Source organism: Bos grunniens, chromosome 1 (assembly GCF_055505025.1).
Source record: "Bos grunniens cultivar Pamir isolate PY7600 chromosome 1, Bosgru_T2T1.0, whole genome shotgun sequence".
In the NCBI taxonomy this organism is placed as follows: domain Eukaryota; kingdom Metazoa; phylum Chordata; class Mammalia; order Artiodactyla; family Bovidae; genus Bos; species Bos grunniens.
This window is the reverse complement of record NC_141165.1, coordinates 24222644-24241927: the sequence shown is the minus strand read 5'-3', so window position 1 is coordinate 24241927 and position 19284 is coordinate 24222644. Positions and strand designations below refer to the sequence as shown.

The following is a 19284-nucleotide window of genomic DNA, read 5'->3' as shown; positions in this document are numbered from 1 at the left end:
TGTGGATTCCAATACTGTGGAATGTGGATTCCAATACTGCTGCCAACACTGAACGAAACCCCACTCATAAGCAGAGCCTGCCATAGGAAAGGGGTCCCAACTAGAATGCCAGGAGAATGCCAAGATTGCTAAGACATGCCATGCTGAGAGAAGACAAAATGCTGATATCTGAGCCACAGTGCTTGAGCGGGGACTGGCAATGGTAGAAATGCTGTAACCAGCATTACATCAGTCCTCACAGCAGGATTGCAACTCCATGGACTGCAGCACACCAGGCTTCCCTGTCCTTCACCATTTCCCGGAGCCTGCTCAAACTCATGTCTATCAAGTTGGTGATGCCATCCAACCATCTCATATTCTGTCGTCCCCTTCTCCTGGCTTCAATCTTTCCTACCATCAGGGTCTTCTAACGAGGCAGTTCTTAACATCAGGTGGCTAAAGTATTGGAGCTTCAGCATCATTCCTTTCAATGAATATTCAGGGTTGATTTCCTTTAGGACTGACTGGTTTGATCTCCTTGCAGTCTAAGGGACTCTCAAGAGTCTTCTCCAATACTACAGTTCAAAACACCAATTCTTCAGTGCTCAGCCTTCTTTAAGGTCCAACTCTCACATCCATACATGACTACTGGAAAAACCATAGCTTTGACTAGACAGACCTTTGTTGGCAAAGTAATGTCTCTGCTTTTAATATGCTGTCCAGGTTTGCATTGCTTTTCTTCCAAGAAGCAAGCGTCTTTTAATTTCATGGCTGTGGTCACCATCTGCAATGATTTTGGAGCCCAAGAAAATAAAGGGCTCCATCCTTAAGGCTGTGAAATAGGAAATATGTCTGTGATCATGAAATGGAAGGGCTCAGTGCTTTTGCTGTGATTTCTAAGTTCATAATGACAAACCCATTCACAGACACTAATCTCTGCTTTTTATTTCTAACCTCACAGACAAGCAGTTTTCAAACTGCTTAAAAAAAAACAATATAGAACTGGGGGACTTGTTCAAAAGATTAAAGATGGATCAAAAAACAGAAGGGAGAGAAATAGCCTCAGTGCTTGATCTTGAGGAACACTCAGACTACTGAGGGCTCTGGGAAGAAGAATTTGAAAGGGAACTGAATGCTGGGGAAAATGAACTTAAGCAAAGACTCGAGAGAAGGAGCTTTGTAGACATTATGGGAGAGCAAAGGTCCTGAGGGAGGGATGTACCTGCTTTGTTGAAGGAAGTACAAGGTACATTGGTGACTGGGACAAAGTAAGCACAGGGGAGAGTAGTAGGAGATGATATCAGATAAGTAAAAGGGGGTTTAGATTATTCAGGGCCTTGTAGGTAAGTGTAAAACCTAATATCAGAGAACTTACTTTAAAAAGTTTTTTTTTAATTGAAGGATAATTGCTTTAAAGAACTTTGTTGTTTTCTGTCAAACCTCAACATGAATCAGCCATCAGTTCAGTTCAGTTGCTCAGTCGTGTCTGACTCTTTTCGACCCCATGAATCGCAGCACGCCAGGCCTTCCTGTCCCTCACCAACTCCCAGAGTTCACTCAAACTGATGTCCATCGAGTCAGTGATGCCTTCCAGCCATCTCATCCTCTGTCGTCCCCTTCTCCTCCTGACCCAAATCCCTCCCAGCATCAGAGTCTTTTCCAATGAGTCAACTCTTTGCATGAGGTGGCCAAAGTACTGGAGTTTCAGCTTTAGCATCATTCCTTCCAAAGAAATCCCAGAGATGATCTCCTTCAGAATGGACTGGTTGGATCTCTTTGCAGTCCAAGGGACTCACAAGAGTCTTCTCCAACACCACAGTTCAAAAGCATCAATTCTTCGGCGCTCAGCTTTCTTCACAGTCCAACTCTCACATCCATACATGACTACTGGAAAAACCATAGACTTGACTAGACGGACTTTTGTTGGCAAAGTAATGTCTCTGCTTTTGAATATGCTATCTAGGTTGGTCATAACTTTTCTTCCAAGGGGTAAGCGTCTTTTAATTTCATAGCTGCAGTCACCATCTGCAGTGATTTTGGAGCCCAAAAAAATAAAGTCTGACACTGTTTCCACTGTTTCCCCATCTATTTCCCATGAAGTGATGGGACCAGATGCCATGATCTTCGTTTTCTGAACATTGAGTTTTAGGCCAACTTTTTCACTCTCTCTTTCACCTTCATCAAGAGGCTTTTTAGTTCCTCTTCACTTTCTGCCATAAGGATGGTGTCATCTGCATATCTGAGGTTATTGATATTTCTCCTGGCAATCTTGATTCCAGCTTGTGCTTCTTCCAGCCCAGCATTTCTCATGATGTACTCTGCATATAAGTAATAAGCAGGGTGACAATATACATCCTTGACGAACTCCTTTTCCTATTTGGAACCAGTCTGTTGTTCCACGTCCAGTTCTAACTGTTGCTTCCTGACCTGCATACAAATTTCTCAAGAGGCAGGTCAGGTGGGCTGGTATTCCCATGTCTTTCAGAATTTTCCACAGTTTATTGTGATCCACACAGTCAAAGGCTTTGGCATAGTCAATAAAGCAGAAATAGATGTTTTTCTGGAACTCTCCTGCTTTTTTCCATGATCCAGTGCATGTTGGCAATTTGGTCTCTGGTGCCTCTGCCTTTTCTAAAACCAGCTTGAACAACTGGAAGTTCACGGTTCACGTATTGCTGAAGCCTGGCTTGGAGAATTTTGAGCATTACTTTACTAGCGTGTGAGATGAGTGCAATTGTGCGGTAGTTTGAGCATTCTTTGGCATTGCCTTTCTTTGGGATTGGAATGAAAACTGACCTTTTCCAGTCCTGTGGCCACTGCTGAGTTTTCCACATTTGCTGGCATATTGAGTGCAGCACTTTCATGGCATCATCTTTCAGGATTTGAAATAGCTCAACTGGAATTCCATCACCTCCACTAGCTTTGTTCGTAGTGATGCTTTCTAAGGCCCACTTGACTTCACATTCCAGGATGTCTGGCTCTAGGTCAGTGATCACACCATCGTGATTATCTTGGTTGTAAAGATCTTTTTTGTACAGTTCTTCTGTGTATTCTTGGCATCACTTCTTAATATCTTCTGCTTCTGTTAGGTCCATACCATTTCTATCCTTTATCAAGCCCATATTTGCATGAAATGTTCCCTTGGTATCTCTAATTTTCTTGAAGAGATCTCTAGTCTTTCCCATTCTGTTTTTTCCCTCTATTTCTTTGCATTGATCACTGAGGAAGGCTTTCTTGTCTCTTCTTGCTATTCTTTGTAACTCTGCATTCAGATGCTTATATCTTTTCTTTTCTCCTTTGCTTTTTGCTTCTCTTCTTTTCACAGCTATTTGTAAGGCCTCCCCAGACAGCCATTTTGCTTTCTTGCATTTCTTTCCCATGGGGATGGTCTTGATCCCCGTCTCCTGTACAATGTCACGAACCTCAGTCCATAAATCATCAGGCACTCTATCTATCACAATCAGCCATACGTATACATATATCCCCTCCCTTATGAACCTCCCTCCCATCTTCTGCCCATCCCATCCCTCTAGATTGATATAGAGCCCGTTTGAGTTTCCTGAACCATACAGCAAATTCCCATTGGCTATCTTCTGAGCCACCTGAGAAGCCCATCTATTTTACACATGGTAATGTAAGTTTCCATGTTACTCTTTCCATACATTTCATCCTCTCCTCCCCTCTTCCCATGTCCATAAGTCTATTCCCTATATCTGTTTCTCCATTGCCACTGTACATGAATTCTTTAGTACCATTTCTCTGCTGCTGCTGCTAAGTTGCTTCAGTTGTGTCCAACTCTGTGCGACACCATAGCCAGCAGCCCATCAGGCTCCCCCATCCCTGGGATTCTCCAGGCAAGAACACTGGGTTGCCATTTCCTTCTCCAGTGCATGAAAATGAAAAGTGAAAGTGAAGTAGCTCAGTTGTGTCTGACTCTTAGCGACCCCATGGACTGCAGCCTACCAGGCTCCTCCGTCCACGGGATTTTCCAGGCAAGAGTAATGGAGTGGGGTGCCATTGCCTTCTCTGACCATTTCTCTAGATTCTGAATGTGTGTGTTAGAATACGATGTTTATCTTTCTCTTTCTGACTCACTTCACTCTGTATAAAAGGTTCTAGGTTCATCTACCTCATTAGAACTGACTCAAGTGTGTTCCTTTTTATGGCTGAGTAATATTCCATTGTATATATGTACCACAAATTCTTTATCCATTCATCTGTTGATAGACATCTAGGTTGCTTCCATGTTCTAGCTATTGTAAATATTGCTGCAATGAACAATGGGATACATGTGTCTTTTTCAATTTTGATTTCCTCAGGGTATATGCCTATGAGTGGGATTGCTGGGTCATATGGTGGTTTATTCCTAGTTTTTTTAAGGAATCTCCATACCATCTTCCATAGTGGTTGTATCAATTTACATTCCCACCAACAGTGCGAGAGCATTCCCTTTTCTCCACACCCTCTCCAGCATTTATTGTTTGTAGACTTTTTGATGATGGCCATTCTGACTGGTATGAGGTGATTTCTCATTATAGTTTTTTTTTTTCTCTCATTATAGTTTTGATTTGCATTTCTCTAATAATGAGTGGTGTTGAACATCTTTTCATGTGTTTGTTAGCCATCTGTACGTCTTCTTAGGAGAAATGTATGTTTAGCTCTTTTCCCCACTTTTTGATTGGGTTGTTTGTTTTTCTGGCACTGAGTTGTATGAGTTTCTTGTATATTTTAGAAATTCATCCTTTGTCAGTTGTTTCATTTGCTATTATTTTCTCCCATTCTGAGGGCTATCTTTTCACCTTGCTTATAGTTTCCTTTACTATGCAAAAGCTTTTAAGTTTAATCAGGTCCCACTTGCTAACTTTTGTTTTTATTTCAATTACTCTAGCAGGTGGGTCATAGAGGATCTTGCTTTGATTTATGTCATTGCATGTTCTGCCTATGTTTTTCTCTAAGAGTTTTACAGTCTCTGGTCTTACATTTAGGTCTTTGATCTATTTTGAGTTTATCTTTGTGTATGGTGTTAGGAAGTGTTCTAATTTCATTCTTTTTTACATAGCTGTTTAGTTTTCCCAGCACCAGTTATTGAAGAAGTTGTCTTTGCCCCATTGTATATTCTTGCCTTCTTTGTCAAAAATAAGGTACCCATAGGTGCATGGGTTTATTTCTGGGCTTTCTATCTTCTTCCACTGGTCTGTATTTTTGTTTTTGTGCCAATTCCATACTGTCTTGATGACTGTAGCTTTGTAATATAATCTGAAGTCAGGAAGGTTGATTCCTCCATCTCCATTCTTCTTTCTCAAGACTTCTTTGGCTATTTGGGGGCTTTTGTGTTTCCACATGAATTGTGAAATTTTTTGTTCTAGTTCTGTAAAAAATGCCATTGGTAATATGATAGGGATTGCACTGAATCTGTAGTTTGTTTGGTAGTGTAGTCATTTTCATAATATTGATTCTTCCTACCCAGGAACATGGAATAGCTCTCCATCCATTTATGTCATCTTTGATTTCTTTCATCAGTGTCTTATAATTTTATGTGTACAGTTCTTTTGTCTTCTTATGTAAGTATATTCCTAGATATTTAATTCTTTTTGTTGCAACAGTGAATGGGATTGTTTCCTTAATTTCTCTTTCTGAGTTTTCATTGTTAGTACATAAAAATGCAAGTGATTTCTGTGTATTGATCTTGTATCCTACAACTTTGCTAAATTCACTAATGAGGTCTAGTAATTTTCTGATACGATATTTAGGGTTTTCTATGTACAGTATCATGTCATGTGCAAACAGTGAGTGCTTTACTACTTCTTTTCTGATCTGGATTCCTTTTAATTCTTTTTCTTCTCTGACTGCTGTAGATAGGACTTCCAGAACTATGTTGAATAATAGTGGTGAAAGTGGACAGCCTTGTCTTCTTCCTGATCTTAGGGGGAATGCTTTCAGCTTTTCACTATTGAGAATGTTTGCTGTAGGCTTATCATATATGGCTTTTACTATGTTGAGGTAGGTTCCTTCTATGCCCATTTTTTGAAGAGTTTTAATCACAAATGGGTGCTGAATTTTGTCAAAGGCTTTTTCTGAATCTATTGAGATGATCATATGGTTTTTATCTTTCAATTGTTATCACCAATTGTTAATATGGTATACCACATTGATTGATTTACATACATTGAAGAATCCTTGCATTCCTGGAATAAACCCAAGTTGATCATGGTGTATGAGCTTTCTGATGTGTTGCTGAATTCTGTTTGCTAAAATTTTGTTGAGGATTTTTGCATCTATGTTCATCAGTGATATTGGCCTGTAGTTTTCTTTTTGTGTTGTCTTTGTCTGGTTCTGGTATCAGGGTGATGGTGGCCTCAAAGAATGAGTTTGGAAGTGTTCCTTCCTCTGCAATTTCTTGAAAGAGTTTTAGAAGGATAGGCATTAGCTTTTCTGTAAATGTCTGACAGAATTCTCCTGTGAAGCTATCTGGTCCTGGGCTTTTTGGGGGGAGATTTTTAATCACAGATTCAATTTTAGTGCTTGTAACTGGGTTGTTCATAATTCTTACTTCTTCCTGGTTCAGTCTTGGAAGATTGAACTTTTCTAAGAATCTGTCCATTTCTTCCAGGTTATCCATTTTATTGCCATATAGCTGTTCATGATAGTCTCTTATAATCCTTTGTATTTCTGTATTGTCTGTTGTAACCTCTCCTTTTTCATTTCTAATTTTGTTGATTTGATTCTTTTTTTCTTGATGAGTCTGGCAAAGGGCCTGTCAATTTTGTTTATCTTCTCAAAGAACCAGCTTTTAGTTTTATTAATCTTTACTACTGTTTTTCTTTTTCATTTATTTCTGTTAGGATCTTTATGATTTCTTTCCTTCTACTAATTTTGGAGTTTTCTTTGTTCTTCTTTTTCCAGTTGTTTTAGGTGTAAAGTTAGGTTGTCTATTCGATGTTTTTCTTGTTTATTGAGGTAGGACTGTATTGCTGTAAACTTACCTCTTAGAACTGCCTTTGCTGCATTCCATAGGTTTTGAGTTGTCATGTTTTCATTGTTATTTGTTTCTAGAAAGTTTTTGATTTCCCCTTTGATTTCTTCAGTAACCTGTTGGTTATTTAGAAATGTGTTGTTTAATCTCCATGTGTTTTTGTTTCTTACAGTTTTTTCTTGTAATTGATATCTAGTCTTATAGCTAGTCTCACTGTGGTCAGAGAATATGCTTGATATAATTTTAATTTTCTTAAATTTACTGAGGTTTGATTTGTGACTGAAGATGCGGTCTATCCTGGAGAATGTACCATGTGCAGTTGAGAAGAAGGTGTATTCTGCATTTGGATGGAATGTCCTGAAGATATCAATGAGACCCACCTCATCTAATGTAGCATTTAATACATGTCTCCTTATTAAATTTCTGTTTTGATGATCTGTCCATTGGTGTGAGTGGGGTGTTAAAGTCTCCTACCATTATTGTGTTATGGTCCATTTCTCCTTTTATGTCCATTAGTGTTTGTCTTATGTATTGAGGTGCTCCTATGTTGGGTGCATAGATATTTACAATTGTTACATCTTCCTCCTGGATTGATCCCTTGATCATTATGTAGTGCCCTTCCTTATCTCTTGTAATGTTCTTTATTTTGTGATCTATTTTGTCTGATATAAGGATTGCTACTCCAGCTTTCTTTTGCTTCCCATTTGCATGGAATATATTTTTCCATCCTCTCACTTTCAGTCTATATGTGTCTTTAGGTCTGATGTGGGTCTCTTGTATACAGCATATATAGATGGGTCTTGTTTTTGTATCCATTCAGCCAGTCTGTGTCTTTTGGTTGGAGCATTTAATCCATTTACATTTAGAGTAATTATTGATATATATATATATCAATAATATATATATCAATAGGAATATATATATATTCCTATTGCCTTTTTGTAATTGGGGTTGATGTTGTAGATCTTTTCTCTTCTCTTGTATTTCTTGACTATATACGATCCTTTAACATTTGGTATAAAGCTGGCTTGGTGGTATTGAATTCTCTTAACTTTTGCTTGTCTGAAAAGCTTTTGATTTCTCCATCAATTCGGAATGAGGTCCTTGCTGGGTACAGTAATCTCGGTTGTAGGTTTTTCCCTTTCAGTACTTTAAATATATCCTGCCATTCCCTTCTGGCCTGCAGAGTTTCTGCTCAAAGATCAGCTGTTAAGCATAAGTTAAGTATGTATGTTACTTGTTGCTTCGTCCTTGCTGCTTTTAATATTCTTTCTTTGTGTTTAGTCTTTGTTAGTTTGGTTAGTATGTGTCTTGGCATGTTTCCCCTTGGGTTTATCCTGTATGGGCCTCTTTGTGCCTCTTGGACTTGATTGACTCCTTTGCCATGTTGGGGAAATTTTCAACTATAATCTCTTCAAAAATTTTTTCATACCCTTTCTTTTTCTCTTCTCCTGCTGCTGCTGCTGCTGCTAAGTCGCTTCAGTCATGTCTCTGTGCAACCCCGTAGACGGCAGCCCACCAGGCTCCCCCGTCCCTGGGATTCTCCAGGCAAGAACACTGGAGTGGGTTGCCATTTCCTTCTCCAATGCATGAAAGTGAAAAGTGAAAGTGAAGTCGCTCAGTCGTGTCTGACTCCTAGCGACCCCATGGACTGCAGCCCACCAGGCCCCTCCATCCATGGGATTTTCCAGGCAAGAGTACTGGAGTGGGTTGCCATTGCCTTCTCTGTTCTCCTTCTGGGACCCCTACAATTCAAATGTGGGTGTGTTTGATAGGGTCCCAGAAGTCTCTGAGACTATCCTCATTTCTTTTCATTCTTTTTAATTTATTCTGCTCTTCAGAAGTTATTTCCACCATTTTATCTTGCAGCTCACTGATTTGTTCTTCTGCTTCAGATATTTTGCTATTGATTCCTTCTAGAGTATTTTTAATTTCAGTAATTGTGTTGTCTCTGTATGTTTATTCTTTAATTCTTCTAGGTCTTTGTTAATTGATTCTTTCATTTTCTCCATTTTGTTTTCAAGGTTTTTGATCACCTTTACCATCATTATTCTGAATTCTTTTTCAGGTGGTTTGCCTATTTCCTCTTCATTTATTTGGACTTCTGTGTTTCTAGTTTGTTCCTTCATTTCTGTTAATATTTCTCTGCCTTTTCATTATTTTCTTTTAACTTATTGTGTTTGAGGTCTCCTTTTCCCAGGCTTCAAGGTTGAATTCTTTCTTCCTTTTGGTTTCTGCTCTCCTAAGGTTGGTCCAGTGGTTTCTGTAAGCTTTATATAGGGTAAGATTTGTGCTGAGTTTTTGTTTGTTTGTTTTTCCTCTGATGGGCAAGGCTGAGTGAGGTGCTAATCCTGTCTGCTGATGATTTGGTTTGTATTTTTGTTTTGTTTGTTGTTTAGATGAGGCATCCTGCACAGGGTGTCACTGGTGGTTAGGTGATGCTGGGTCTTGTATTCAAGTGGTTTCCTTTGTGTGAATTATCACTATTTGATACTCCATAGGGTTAGTTCTCTTGTAATCTAGGGTCCTGGAGCCAGTGCTCCCACTCCAAAGGCTCAGGGTTTGATCTCCTGCCTGTGTTCTTCTGTCTTCCAATAGGTGGCTCAGCAGTAAAGAATCCACTTGGTAGGGTTGTTGCACAGGTCTCATACTTTTATCCAGGAAAGCACCTGGAACAGTGCCTGGCAAGTAGTAAGTATGCAAAAAACATTAGCCTTTATTAATATGTTAACATTCAGTCAACCTCAGATACCATAAGAGTCCTGACCAGGTCCAAGAACTTACTTTTAATGGGGTCCCTCTAGCTACCAGGAGAGCAAGGGTAGAAGGAGGGGAAAAGAGGCTGTGGCAATAATCCAGATGAGATACAATGGTGGTCTGGACAAGGTAGAAGCAGTAGAGATATTGGGATGTTACCAATTCTAGATGCATTCTCTTGGCAGAGCCAAGAGAGTTGGCTGATAGACTGAATGGGTGAAAGAGAAGCGAGTCAGAGATGATGCCAATATTTTTGGCCTGGGCTACTGGAATAATGGAGCTGCTATTTACTGAGACAGGACAGGCTGTGGGAAGAGTGGGTTTTATAGGGGAAGATTAGGAGTTCAGTTTTGAGATACCTGTCAGACAGCCAAATGGAGAGGTCAAGTAGGCACTTAGGTAACAGAATATGAGGTTCAGAGGAGAGGTGTAACTTGGAGAAAAAAATTGGTAGTCTTTGGTATGTATTTAACATCATGAGACTGGGTAAAATGAAAAGGAAATAGGGTTGATAAGGAAGATTGGAAGTTTCAGGAATAAGCAGCACTCCAACTCTCAGAGGTCAGGAAGATGATGAGGAATGAGCAAAAAGACTGAGAAAGAATCACCAGTAAGGTAGGAAGAAATCTAGAGAATGTAGTATTTTGGAAACTAAATGATGAAAGTATTTCAAAGAAAGTAATAAACAACTATGCAAAATGCTGTTGAAAGGTCAAGCAAGAAAAAGACTGAAAACTTACTCACTGGAGTCAGCACTGTTGAAGGTAAAGTCCTGACTCAAAGAGAGGGGGCTCAAGAGAGACTGGTGGAAAGGAACTTAACTGTCTCTCGGTAAGTGAGACAACAGAGAGGAACAGATGTGGATAAGGATCAAGAGGAGGGTCAAGATAGAGTTTGGGTTTGTATCACAAGGCACTGTATCTCTAGTGTTTGGTAAAGTGCCAGGCACATAGTGATAACTCAATAAATATTTGTTGACTAAAGTGAATGAAATCACTAACCACTGATTCAGGAAATAGTCTTAGTTTTAGAAGTTTAAAGTTGGTACAATGAAATGTGAAATTCTTGGTCCAATAAAAAGAACTGCTTTCATTCTCCTTCAATGCCTGAAAACTCTTTCATATTGAAAACTATGACTCACATACCTAGAACAGCTATCCTTAAATTTGAGAGGAACAGTAACAGAATTTGACAAGTACATGCTCAACAAGAAAAAAATACTTTCAATTTTGTATGGGTACAACCTAACCAAATATCTTTTGCACCTGGGGTCCTGTGACTGGCTGAGTACTAGTCCTCTAGTTACGTCATGACTCACTAGGCACTATTAATAGAATGGAAGACTCTTGGTAGTTGCTGAAGGATCATATATCTGACAAGGGTCTGGTAACCAGAATATATAAAGAACTCTTAACTACACAACAACAAAAGGACAGACAACCCAATTAAAAAACAGGCCAAGAACTTGAATAGACATCTCTCCAATAAAATGGCCAAAAAACACATTAAAAGATGCAAAGCATTAAAGTAATGCAAATCAAAATCACAGTGTGAAATATTTCCACAGTGTGAAATATCACTTCACACCCACTAGGATGGCTATGACCAAAACCAAAACAAACCCAGAAAATAACAAGTGTTGATGAGGACATGGAGAAACTGGAACTTTCAAACACTGATAGTGAAAATGTAAAATGGTGCAGTTGCTGTGGAAAACAGTATGGTGGCTACTCAAAAAGATAAATTTAGAATTACCAGATGGTCCACAATTCCACGCCAGGTATATACACAAAAGCACTGAAACAGATATTCAAGTAAAAACTGGTACACAAATGTTCTTGGTAGCACTATTTACAGTAGCCAGAAGGTATAAACAATGGAAATGCCCATCAATTGATAAATGGATAAACAAAATGTAGTATATCCATTCAATGGAATTATTATTCAAAGAAAGGAACACATGCTACAACATGAACGAACCTTATAAACTTCATGCTAAATCAAAGAAGCCAGACACAGGAAGTCACATATTCTGTGATTCCATTTATATGAAATGTCCAGAATAAACAACTTCATAGAGAAAGAAAGCAAACTGGTGGTCACCAGGAAATAGGGGGAGAAAGGGATGAGAGCGACTGCTTAATGGGTACAGGGTTTCCCTCTGGGATGATAAAAATGTTCTGAAATTAGATAATGGTGATGGTTGTTCAACACTGTAGATGTATTGAGATTCACTGAATCGTACACTTTAAAATGACTGAAACAGTTAATTTTATGTTACATGAATTTTAACTCAATAAAAACAATAAATCACACAGCTCACACTTGACACATTAAGGCCATGCACCCAAGACCTGACTCAATTCTCTTACCATGTGCCATTTCCTCCTTTATAAACCAAAGGTACTCTGGACAACTTTGGCAGTGAACTTTTCCCTCCATCTAGCACCATCAGGCATAGTGGCTGTGTGTGTGTGCACGTGCATGCATTGTGTGTGTGTATGTGTGTGTACGTGCTCAGTCGTGTCTGACTCTTTGCAACCCCATGGACTGTAGCCCACCAGGCTCCTCTGTCCATGGAATTTTCCAGGCAAGAAACACTGGCGTGAATTGCCATTTTCTTTCTCCAGGGGATCTTCCCCACCCAGGGATTGAATCCACGTTTCTTGTGTCTCCTGCACTGGCAGGCAGAGTCTTTACCACTTGCGCCACATGGGGAACCAACAGGCATAGGACCTAACTATATTTGTGATAACAGAATTCCTACAATTGACTAAGCACAAAAGTTTCTAAGTACAATATTTTCTTATCATAGACTCCCAATGTAAACCTTCTTAAACCAAGGCCTGCTATTCATATCACAAAGTCATCCTTCATTTAGAAGTTAACCATTATTCACATAACTGATGAATCAATGACAGCTATGAAGGACAATCCCTTATGAGATGATACTGTTTGCAAAAAGAGTACAGTCAATGGGGTTTTTGCCTTCAACTAATAAATACCATTTTTTACTAACAATCCTTGGCATTTTCCAACCCCTGTGATTTCTATCCTGCTGGTAGATCACAACTCTTAGAAATATGATGTGTAAAACTGACCTTTAAACCTTCCTGTGTCAGATTACCATTGCCAATGAGGCAGAAATGGATAAAAGACAGATTGGTAGTGAACATCTGCATGACAACTCACTCCAGAGAGTCACTCTAACTTAAAGTCTTCAAGCAACAGCATTCAAACAGCCTTCTGGAAACCAGTTTGTTTGGTGTTCTCTTATTCTGAGCTCAATGAGGGCCTAATCCTCCATACCTTTTAATCACCATCAGTGATAAAGATTTCAAAGTATCAGAAATGTTACATGCACGCAACTGGAAAACCAAACTGCAAGATAAAGTTAATTAGGAGAAAATAATAGCTGCAAAGACTACTCCTAGGAATGACACATAGATACATATTCCCTGACCAAGCCAAGTGTTACATTTTCAACATGCTGACAATCTGGTCTTTGTTCATCAATTCACTGAAAAGATGATGTCAGGGTCACTGGAGTGCTGCTGGCCTTTAGGATCGATGGCTTTCCAGATAAGAAACAGACTAAGGGCATAATCACCAACATCTGAGTCTCAAGAGTCCTGGAAAAATACCTCCTCAGGGACAAGCACAAAGTCTCCAAAACAAATGCAAACAAGACCCCTTGGAATGGGGTAGAGGGGTAATCAGGCACCTCTGAGATACCTCCTTGAAAAGTCAGGAGAAGCATTTGGGTAACAACACAGGCTAAGTGCCTCCCATAGAGACATATAAGACACCTCCCTCTCTCTCATCACTCCTCTATTGGCTAAACTTCTCAAAAGATTTTTCCAACATTCACAATTTCCATTTCCTTACTTTCTATTCACTTCAATCTGGTTTCTGCTTTTTTCAATCTAAAGCAGTTGTTACTGAGATCAAAGACTCCATCTTGCTAAATTCAATATAGCATTTTCGGTCTACATCTTTACTTGAGGACTCCTCTTATTAAAATACTCTCTTACCTTGCCTTTCATGACACATCTTAAACTGGAATTAAATTTGAGTTAAGTTTGCACATCTTAACTGCAAGCAGGTTACCATCCACTGTACCTCTCTTGCCACTTCTCATCACTTTTCTGGGGCTACCCTCCTGGACCCAACTTTGAAATGGTAGGGCTGAGCCCTCCTCTCACTTCCACGATGGTTCTCAACTTCCACTGCTCAGTGGAAACACCTGAGGACTTTAAAAATCCAAGGCTGAAATTCATAAAAAATAAACAGAAACAGGGGCTCCCCTAGAGGCCCAGATGTAAAGAATCTGCCTGCCACGCAGGCAGGAGATTCAGGTTTGATCCCTGAGTAGGGAAGATCCCCTGGAGAAGAAAATGGCAACCCATTCCAGTATGCTTTGCCTGGAAAATCCCAAGCATAGAAGAGCCTGGTGGGCTACAGTCTGGAAGGTTGCAGAGTTGGACAGGACCTAGCAACTAACAACAAACAGAAAAAGAAATTTCTGAGGTAGGCTCCAGCAACAGTATTTTTTAACCATTCAGTGTTTCCATGGGCCACGAAAATGAGAATCACTATTCCATACTTTCTCCCTACAGCAGGGATTCCACACTCAAGTGCCTATAGGGTCAGAAAAGAAAATAAACAAAGCAGGCCAGGAATAAGTCTTAGGTAGTGGTAGGCTCTTCGGTGGACTAGAAAGCAGCTGGGATCAGCTGTGCTCAATTGTTCCCACATGGGAAAGCCAGATCAGTAGTGCTACATCTTCATACTTTTAAAGAAAAGCCCTAAATCTAGATTTTCATGGGAAATTTTAACATTTTAAATTATTGGCAACTAGCTCAAAATTAAACCACCACCACCACCACCACTGTATGTGAAAAACAACACAAATCTGTAAAGCAGATTCAGCTGTGGGCTGAGGGTGTACAACCTCTCTGCTGGTTAATTCCATCTATGCCCTTCAATTTATACCTAAATATGTGTATCCCCTGTTCATCCCACTCTTCTGGGCTCTGGATTTGAATCAGCAAATGCTCATGTGACATCTCCGCTTCTCACCAGTCCCAAAGTGAACTGTAATTTAAACTACCTCAACCATTTGTCCTTCCAATGTTCTCTAGTTCAGGTACCAGAACCATTCACCTGGCTGGGCAAGCAAGAAACCTGGGCTTCATCCAATGCATGTATGTCTCTTCCTCACTGCTTGTACCATACCACTCATCAAATCCTATTGATTACACCTCCTAAATATATCCCTTGCATCTATCCACTTCCCTTCATTTCCTCTGTTATCAGCTCGGTCCCAGCTACCAGTTTTTCTCTACCTTTCCACAGTGTAGTTTCCCTCTGTATCCATGGATGAAAACCTGCAGATATGGAGGCCTGACTGTATTACACCATGTTATATAAGGGACTTGAGCATCCATGGATTTTGGTATCGAAGAGGGTCCCAGAACCAATCCCCAGTGGATCCTAAAGACTGACAGTATTAGCCAGCTCAAGTTGCCACAGTAAAATACCACAGACTGGACAGCTTAAACAACAGAAATTTGTTTTCTTACAGTTCTGGAGGATAGACCTCCCATATCAATGTCTGGCAAGGCTGGTTTCTGGTAAGGACTCTGCCTGGCATGTAAATGGCTACCTTCTCACTGTGTGCTCACATGGCCTTCCCTTCCTCCTCTTCTTGTAAAGCCACCAATTTTATTGGATTAGGGCCCCACCCTTATGACCTCATTTAACCTTAATTATCTCCTAAATACTACCTTCAAATATAGTCACATTAGGGAGTAGGGCTTCAAAAAGCAATTTTAGGGGGATGCAATTCACTCTATAGCACACTGTAATTTAGAATCATTTTTCTCCCAACATTCACTCATTCTCTCCAATTTGATAAGAATAATCTTTTACAACCACAAATATTTACAAATGTTTGTGTGTATACATATTTGACCCAACAATTGCACTTCTAGGAATTTATCCTACAAATATATTCACACACATATGAACTAGCATATGCATAATACTATTTCTTATAGTAAATTACTGGAAACAATTTAAATGTCCCTCAATAGAGGAATGGTTATATAATCTGTGGTGTATCTATACAATGGAATACTAGATAGTCATTCAAAAGAATAAGAACACTATGTACTAGAATGGAAAGATTTCCAGGACATCGTTAAGAGAACAAAACAAGAAACAGAACAGTGTATACCAGTATGCTGTTTGTGTAAACAACAGAAAGAATATGTGTTTGCTTGAATGTTAATGACATTTCTAGAATGACAATTCTAGAAAATGTCTAGAATGATACATAAAACTACTAACAGTGATGACCACTTTGGAAGGTATGGGAAAACTGGAAGCTGGGGGAGGGAGTAGGACCCGCTGCAGACATTCTGCAGACTGTCCCCCTAAGCTTCACCTTGTAACTTCTATTTTTTCTCGAGTCTACCTCACCTTAAAGGTTATTACCCAAGGAAACGTTCCCCAGTTTCCAAACTAGGTCAGTACCCCTTTTATAGGTACTCATAGTACCTGTACATGGTCCAAGAGTGCAAAGACAACATCCGTGGCTTTTACTGCTGTATTCCTAGACCTAAATTCATGTCTGCCTGGCAAACTGGGCCCTCCCTCACATGTTTGCTGAACAAATGAATGACTGCTCTTACCTTCAAACCTAGCAGAGAAAACTGACACAGAAGCAAATGATGACAATGCATTTGTCATTAGTGTTAAGACAGCAGTCCATTTAGAACAGTGATTCTCAAGTGGGGGTGATTTTGACCCTTCCAGGGGACATCAGGAAGTGTCTGGAAACATTTTTGAGTGTTACAACTGTGTGGGTTGTGTGACTGTTTGTCACAATTGTGTGTGTGTGGAGGGGGACTCCTGGTAACTATTAACTAGAGGTCAGGAATGCTGCTAAACAACCTATAATGCACAGGATAGCCTCCACAAAAAGAATTATCTGGTCCAAAATGTCAACCGTATCTCTAATTTAGAGTAAGGTCATAACCAAAACGGTGATCAGTTCTATTCTAGATGGTGGTGTTTTTTTGCAGGGGGAAGTGGGGTGGGGTTAGGATGTCAAGAAAAGCTTCAGAGAGGAAGTAAAGCTTTAAGCTGGCGTGTTGAAGGGTGGCAGGGACCATATCAGAGTAAATTGTCTGCCAGAGGTAATGTGAAGTGTTTAAAGGCAAAGTTATGGTTTGAACAGGTACCCGCCCCCGCCCCAAGTACCCCATACCCTGATATTACTCAACTTCTTTATTCCCTTCTTGCTGAAACAAAACTTTCATTCTCTTAGGGTAGTGGTTTCAGCTAAAAATATTAAGGCCAAATTAATTCAGACTAAAAGTCAGATAGGCCATTCACTCTTCAAAATGTCAGCTGCATTTTAAAATTTGCAAATACGAACACAAAAAAATCTTTAACTCCTTAATGTTCAGATTACTTGTAATAAAGCTATTTTTGAACTCAATAGCCAGGTTGGTTCTGGTAAAGATTTCTCCAGTTTTTTTTAAAAAGGGTTTCTCCATTTTTTTTTTTAAACTTTCTTTCCTCTGTACTCAGTTTCTGAGCTCCCAAGATCCAAGTTTTTCCACAAGCATCTCATGCTATTAAGTTCTTGTGCCAGAGAGGATAGGATGCAATAAATGTAAATGAATTGTACATGTAAATTAGGAGTAATCTGTAGATTTTTTTAAAGGCTTTCACTAAAAGTTATAGATACTCCTGGAAGAAATTAAGTTCAGATAATTTAAAATAGAAAGAAAGAAAGAAAACAGTGTTTTACTGTAACACAAGCCTGCTGCCTACTGAGCTGAAAGCACACACTCTACTCTAGTATGGCCATTCTCAGGGTCTCGGAGTGGGTGTTCTCTCCAGAAACTGAGGCCTGAGACTAACCAAGAACAAAGAAAAACGCCTGGCACAGAAGGTTTGGGCGAAGTTTTGTACATAAATGATTTGAGGAGGAACACTTCCTCAGATTTTGGAAGGCATACAAATTACTCTTTTTCTTGCTTACATGTTAAAAAACTTTTATTTCGTGTTTCCAGATCATTTCCTAATAAGAAAATACCTTATAATTTACAGACAGCAATTTATTCTCCCTTACATTTACTGACCACTAAAACTGGATACAGTTTCCTTAAGCTTTACCAGAGTCAGAGGATTGGGAATGATGTGAGCACAGCAGAGTGCAGATGCAACATCAACTCCAACGTCGGCCAGCTGGTTTCCATCGAGAGGTCCCCCAGGAGAAAGCCCCTCCGAGGCGGCGGCCGGCGTCGGCGCGGAGTAAGACCCACCCGGGCGGCCCAGTGGCAGCCACGGGGCAGGGCCGAGGTCTGCCTGGCCCCCGTTTACCTTTGTTTCAGGTACTCCCGCTCCCAGCCGGGCCCGGGATCCCGCCCGAGGCCCCGAGCTGGTGACACATCCTTCTTTGGCCAAGTCGGGCCGAGGTTGGGCAGGGGGCGGGGAAGGAAAATAAAGCCTCAGCGCCTAACGACGTGACTCTCAGTTCTTCCAAAACGTTGGCATTTGTTTCTCTGCCAAGCTTTCCTATTAACAAGTTCCCGAGGGCTGTACGGGTGAACTGGCCCCGGAGCCCCGAAAGTGGGAGGGACCAGGCCGTCCCCCGCCCGCTCGTCCGTGGGCACCCCGGGGCAGGCCGTTTTCACACCTCCCGGGCTGACAAGGCCCGGGACCAAGCTGGGCATGAGGCGGCGCCCGTACCGCCTCGAACCCCGACCTCCGCGGCCGGGCCAGCCCAGCTGGCCCCTCGGGCCAGTTCGGTCCCCGCCCCCAGGCCCCGGCCCCGCCCGCCCGGGCCTCCGCGCACCGCCCCCCGGCCTCGCCACAACCCGCGGGCCGGACCCGGGGCGCTAGAGCGCCGGGCCGCGCGGCGGGCGGCCACACGCCTACCTCAGCACCCGCGGTTCCTCCTCCGGCTCTTGCCTCGGATCACGGACAGCGCTAGCCGCCGGGCCTCCCGGCGGCGCGGGATATGAGACTGCGAGTGCGGCGCGTGAGGAGCTGAGGCCCGAGCGCGCCCCGCCCAGCCGCCAGTCCACCTCCTCCTACCCCTCGGCCCCACCTTCTGCTGTGGGCTCGGCGCCCCGCCCCGCCCACCAGGCTCCGCCCCTCCCAGTGGGCCCCGCCCACCCTGCTGGCCCGAGAGTGACAAGGGGCGGTCAGGGGCGCTAGGAGAGCCGCGGCGTCCGCAGTCCCTGCAGTCCCTGCAGTCCCGCGTCTGGAAGCCATGCGGGAACGCGATTCCTAGTGCTTACTACGATTTGGCGGATGCGAATTTCACTCTCGGATATATTATTACAGTGACTGGTATTATAACCTTATCGTTGTTATTGTCATTAGTAGTTTTGCCCTCTTGTAGCCGACTGGATGGTACCATTTGAGGCCAGAGGTGGCAGACAGGTAGCCCTCACCGCTGACCAGACATTCCTGGTCACTCCGATCCCGCCAGTGGCCAGCATCTGCGCCGTATTGTCGTTATAAATAGTGAACAATTGTGTGAATTTTGA

At 41.4% G+C, this 19284-nt stretch overlaps 1 protein-coding gene across 9 annotated transcripts in view; it reads right to left on the bottom strand.

The window, feature by feature from the left end:
- Window positions 1-18893, bottom strand: part of PPP2R3A (protein phosphatase 2 regulatory subunit B''alpha) — a 233838-nt gene extending 214945 nt beyond the window's left edge. For 3 of the 9 annotated variants that reach the window (XM_086354553.1, XM_086353737.1, XM_086354135.1), the window contains exon 1: window positions 18668-18875. The gene's annotated coding sequence lies outside the window, so the exon portion shown is untranslated. Of the gene's footprint in view, window positions 1-17902; window positions 18492-18667 lie in introns of those variants that run through there. The other 6 variants (XM_086353829.1, XM_086354208.1, XM_086354073.1 and 3 more) reach the window with 5 other exon arrangements.
- Window positions 18894-19284: the final 391 nt, after the last annotated feature.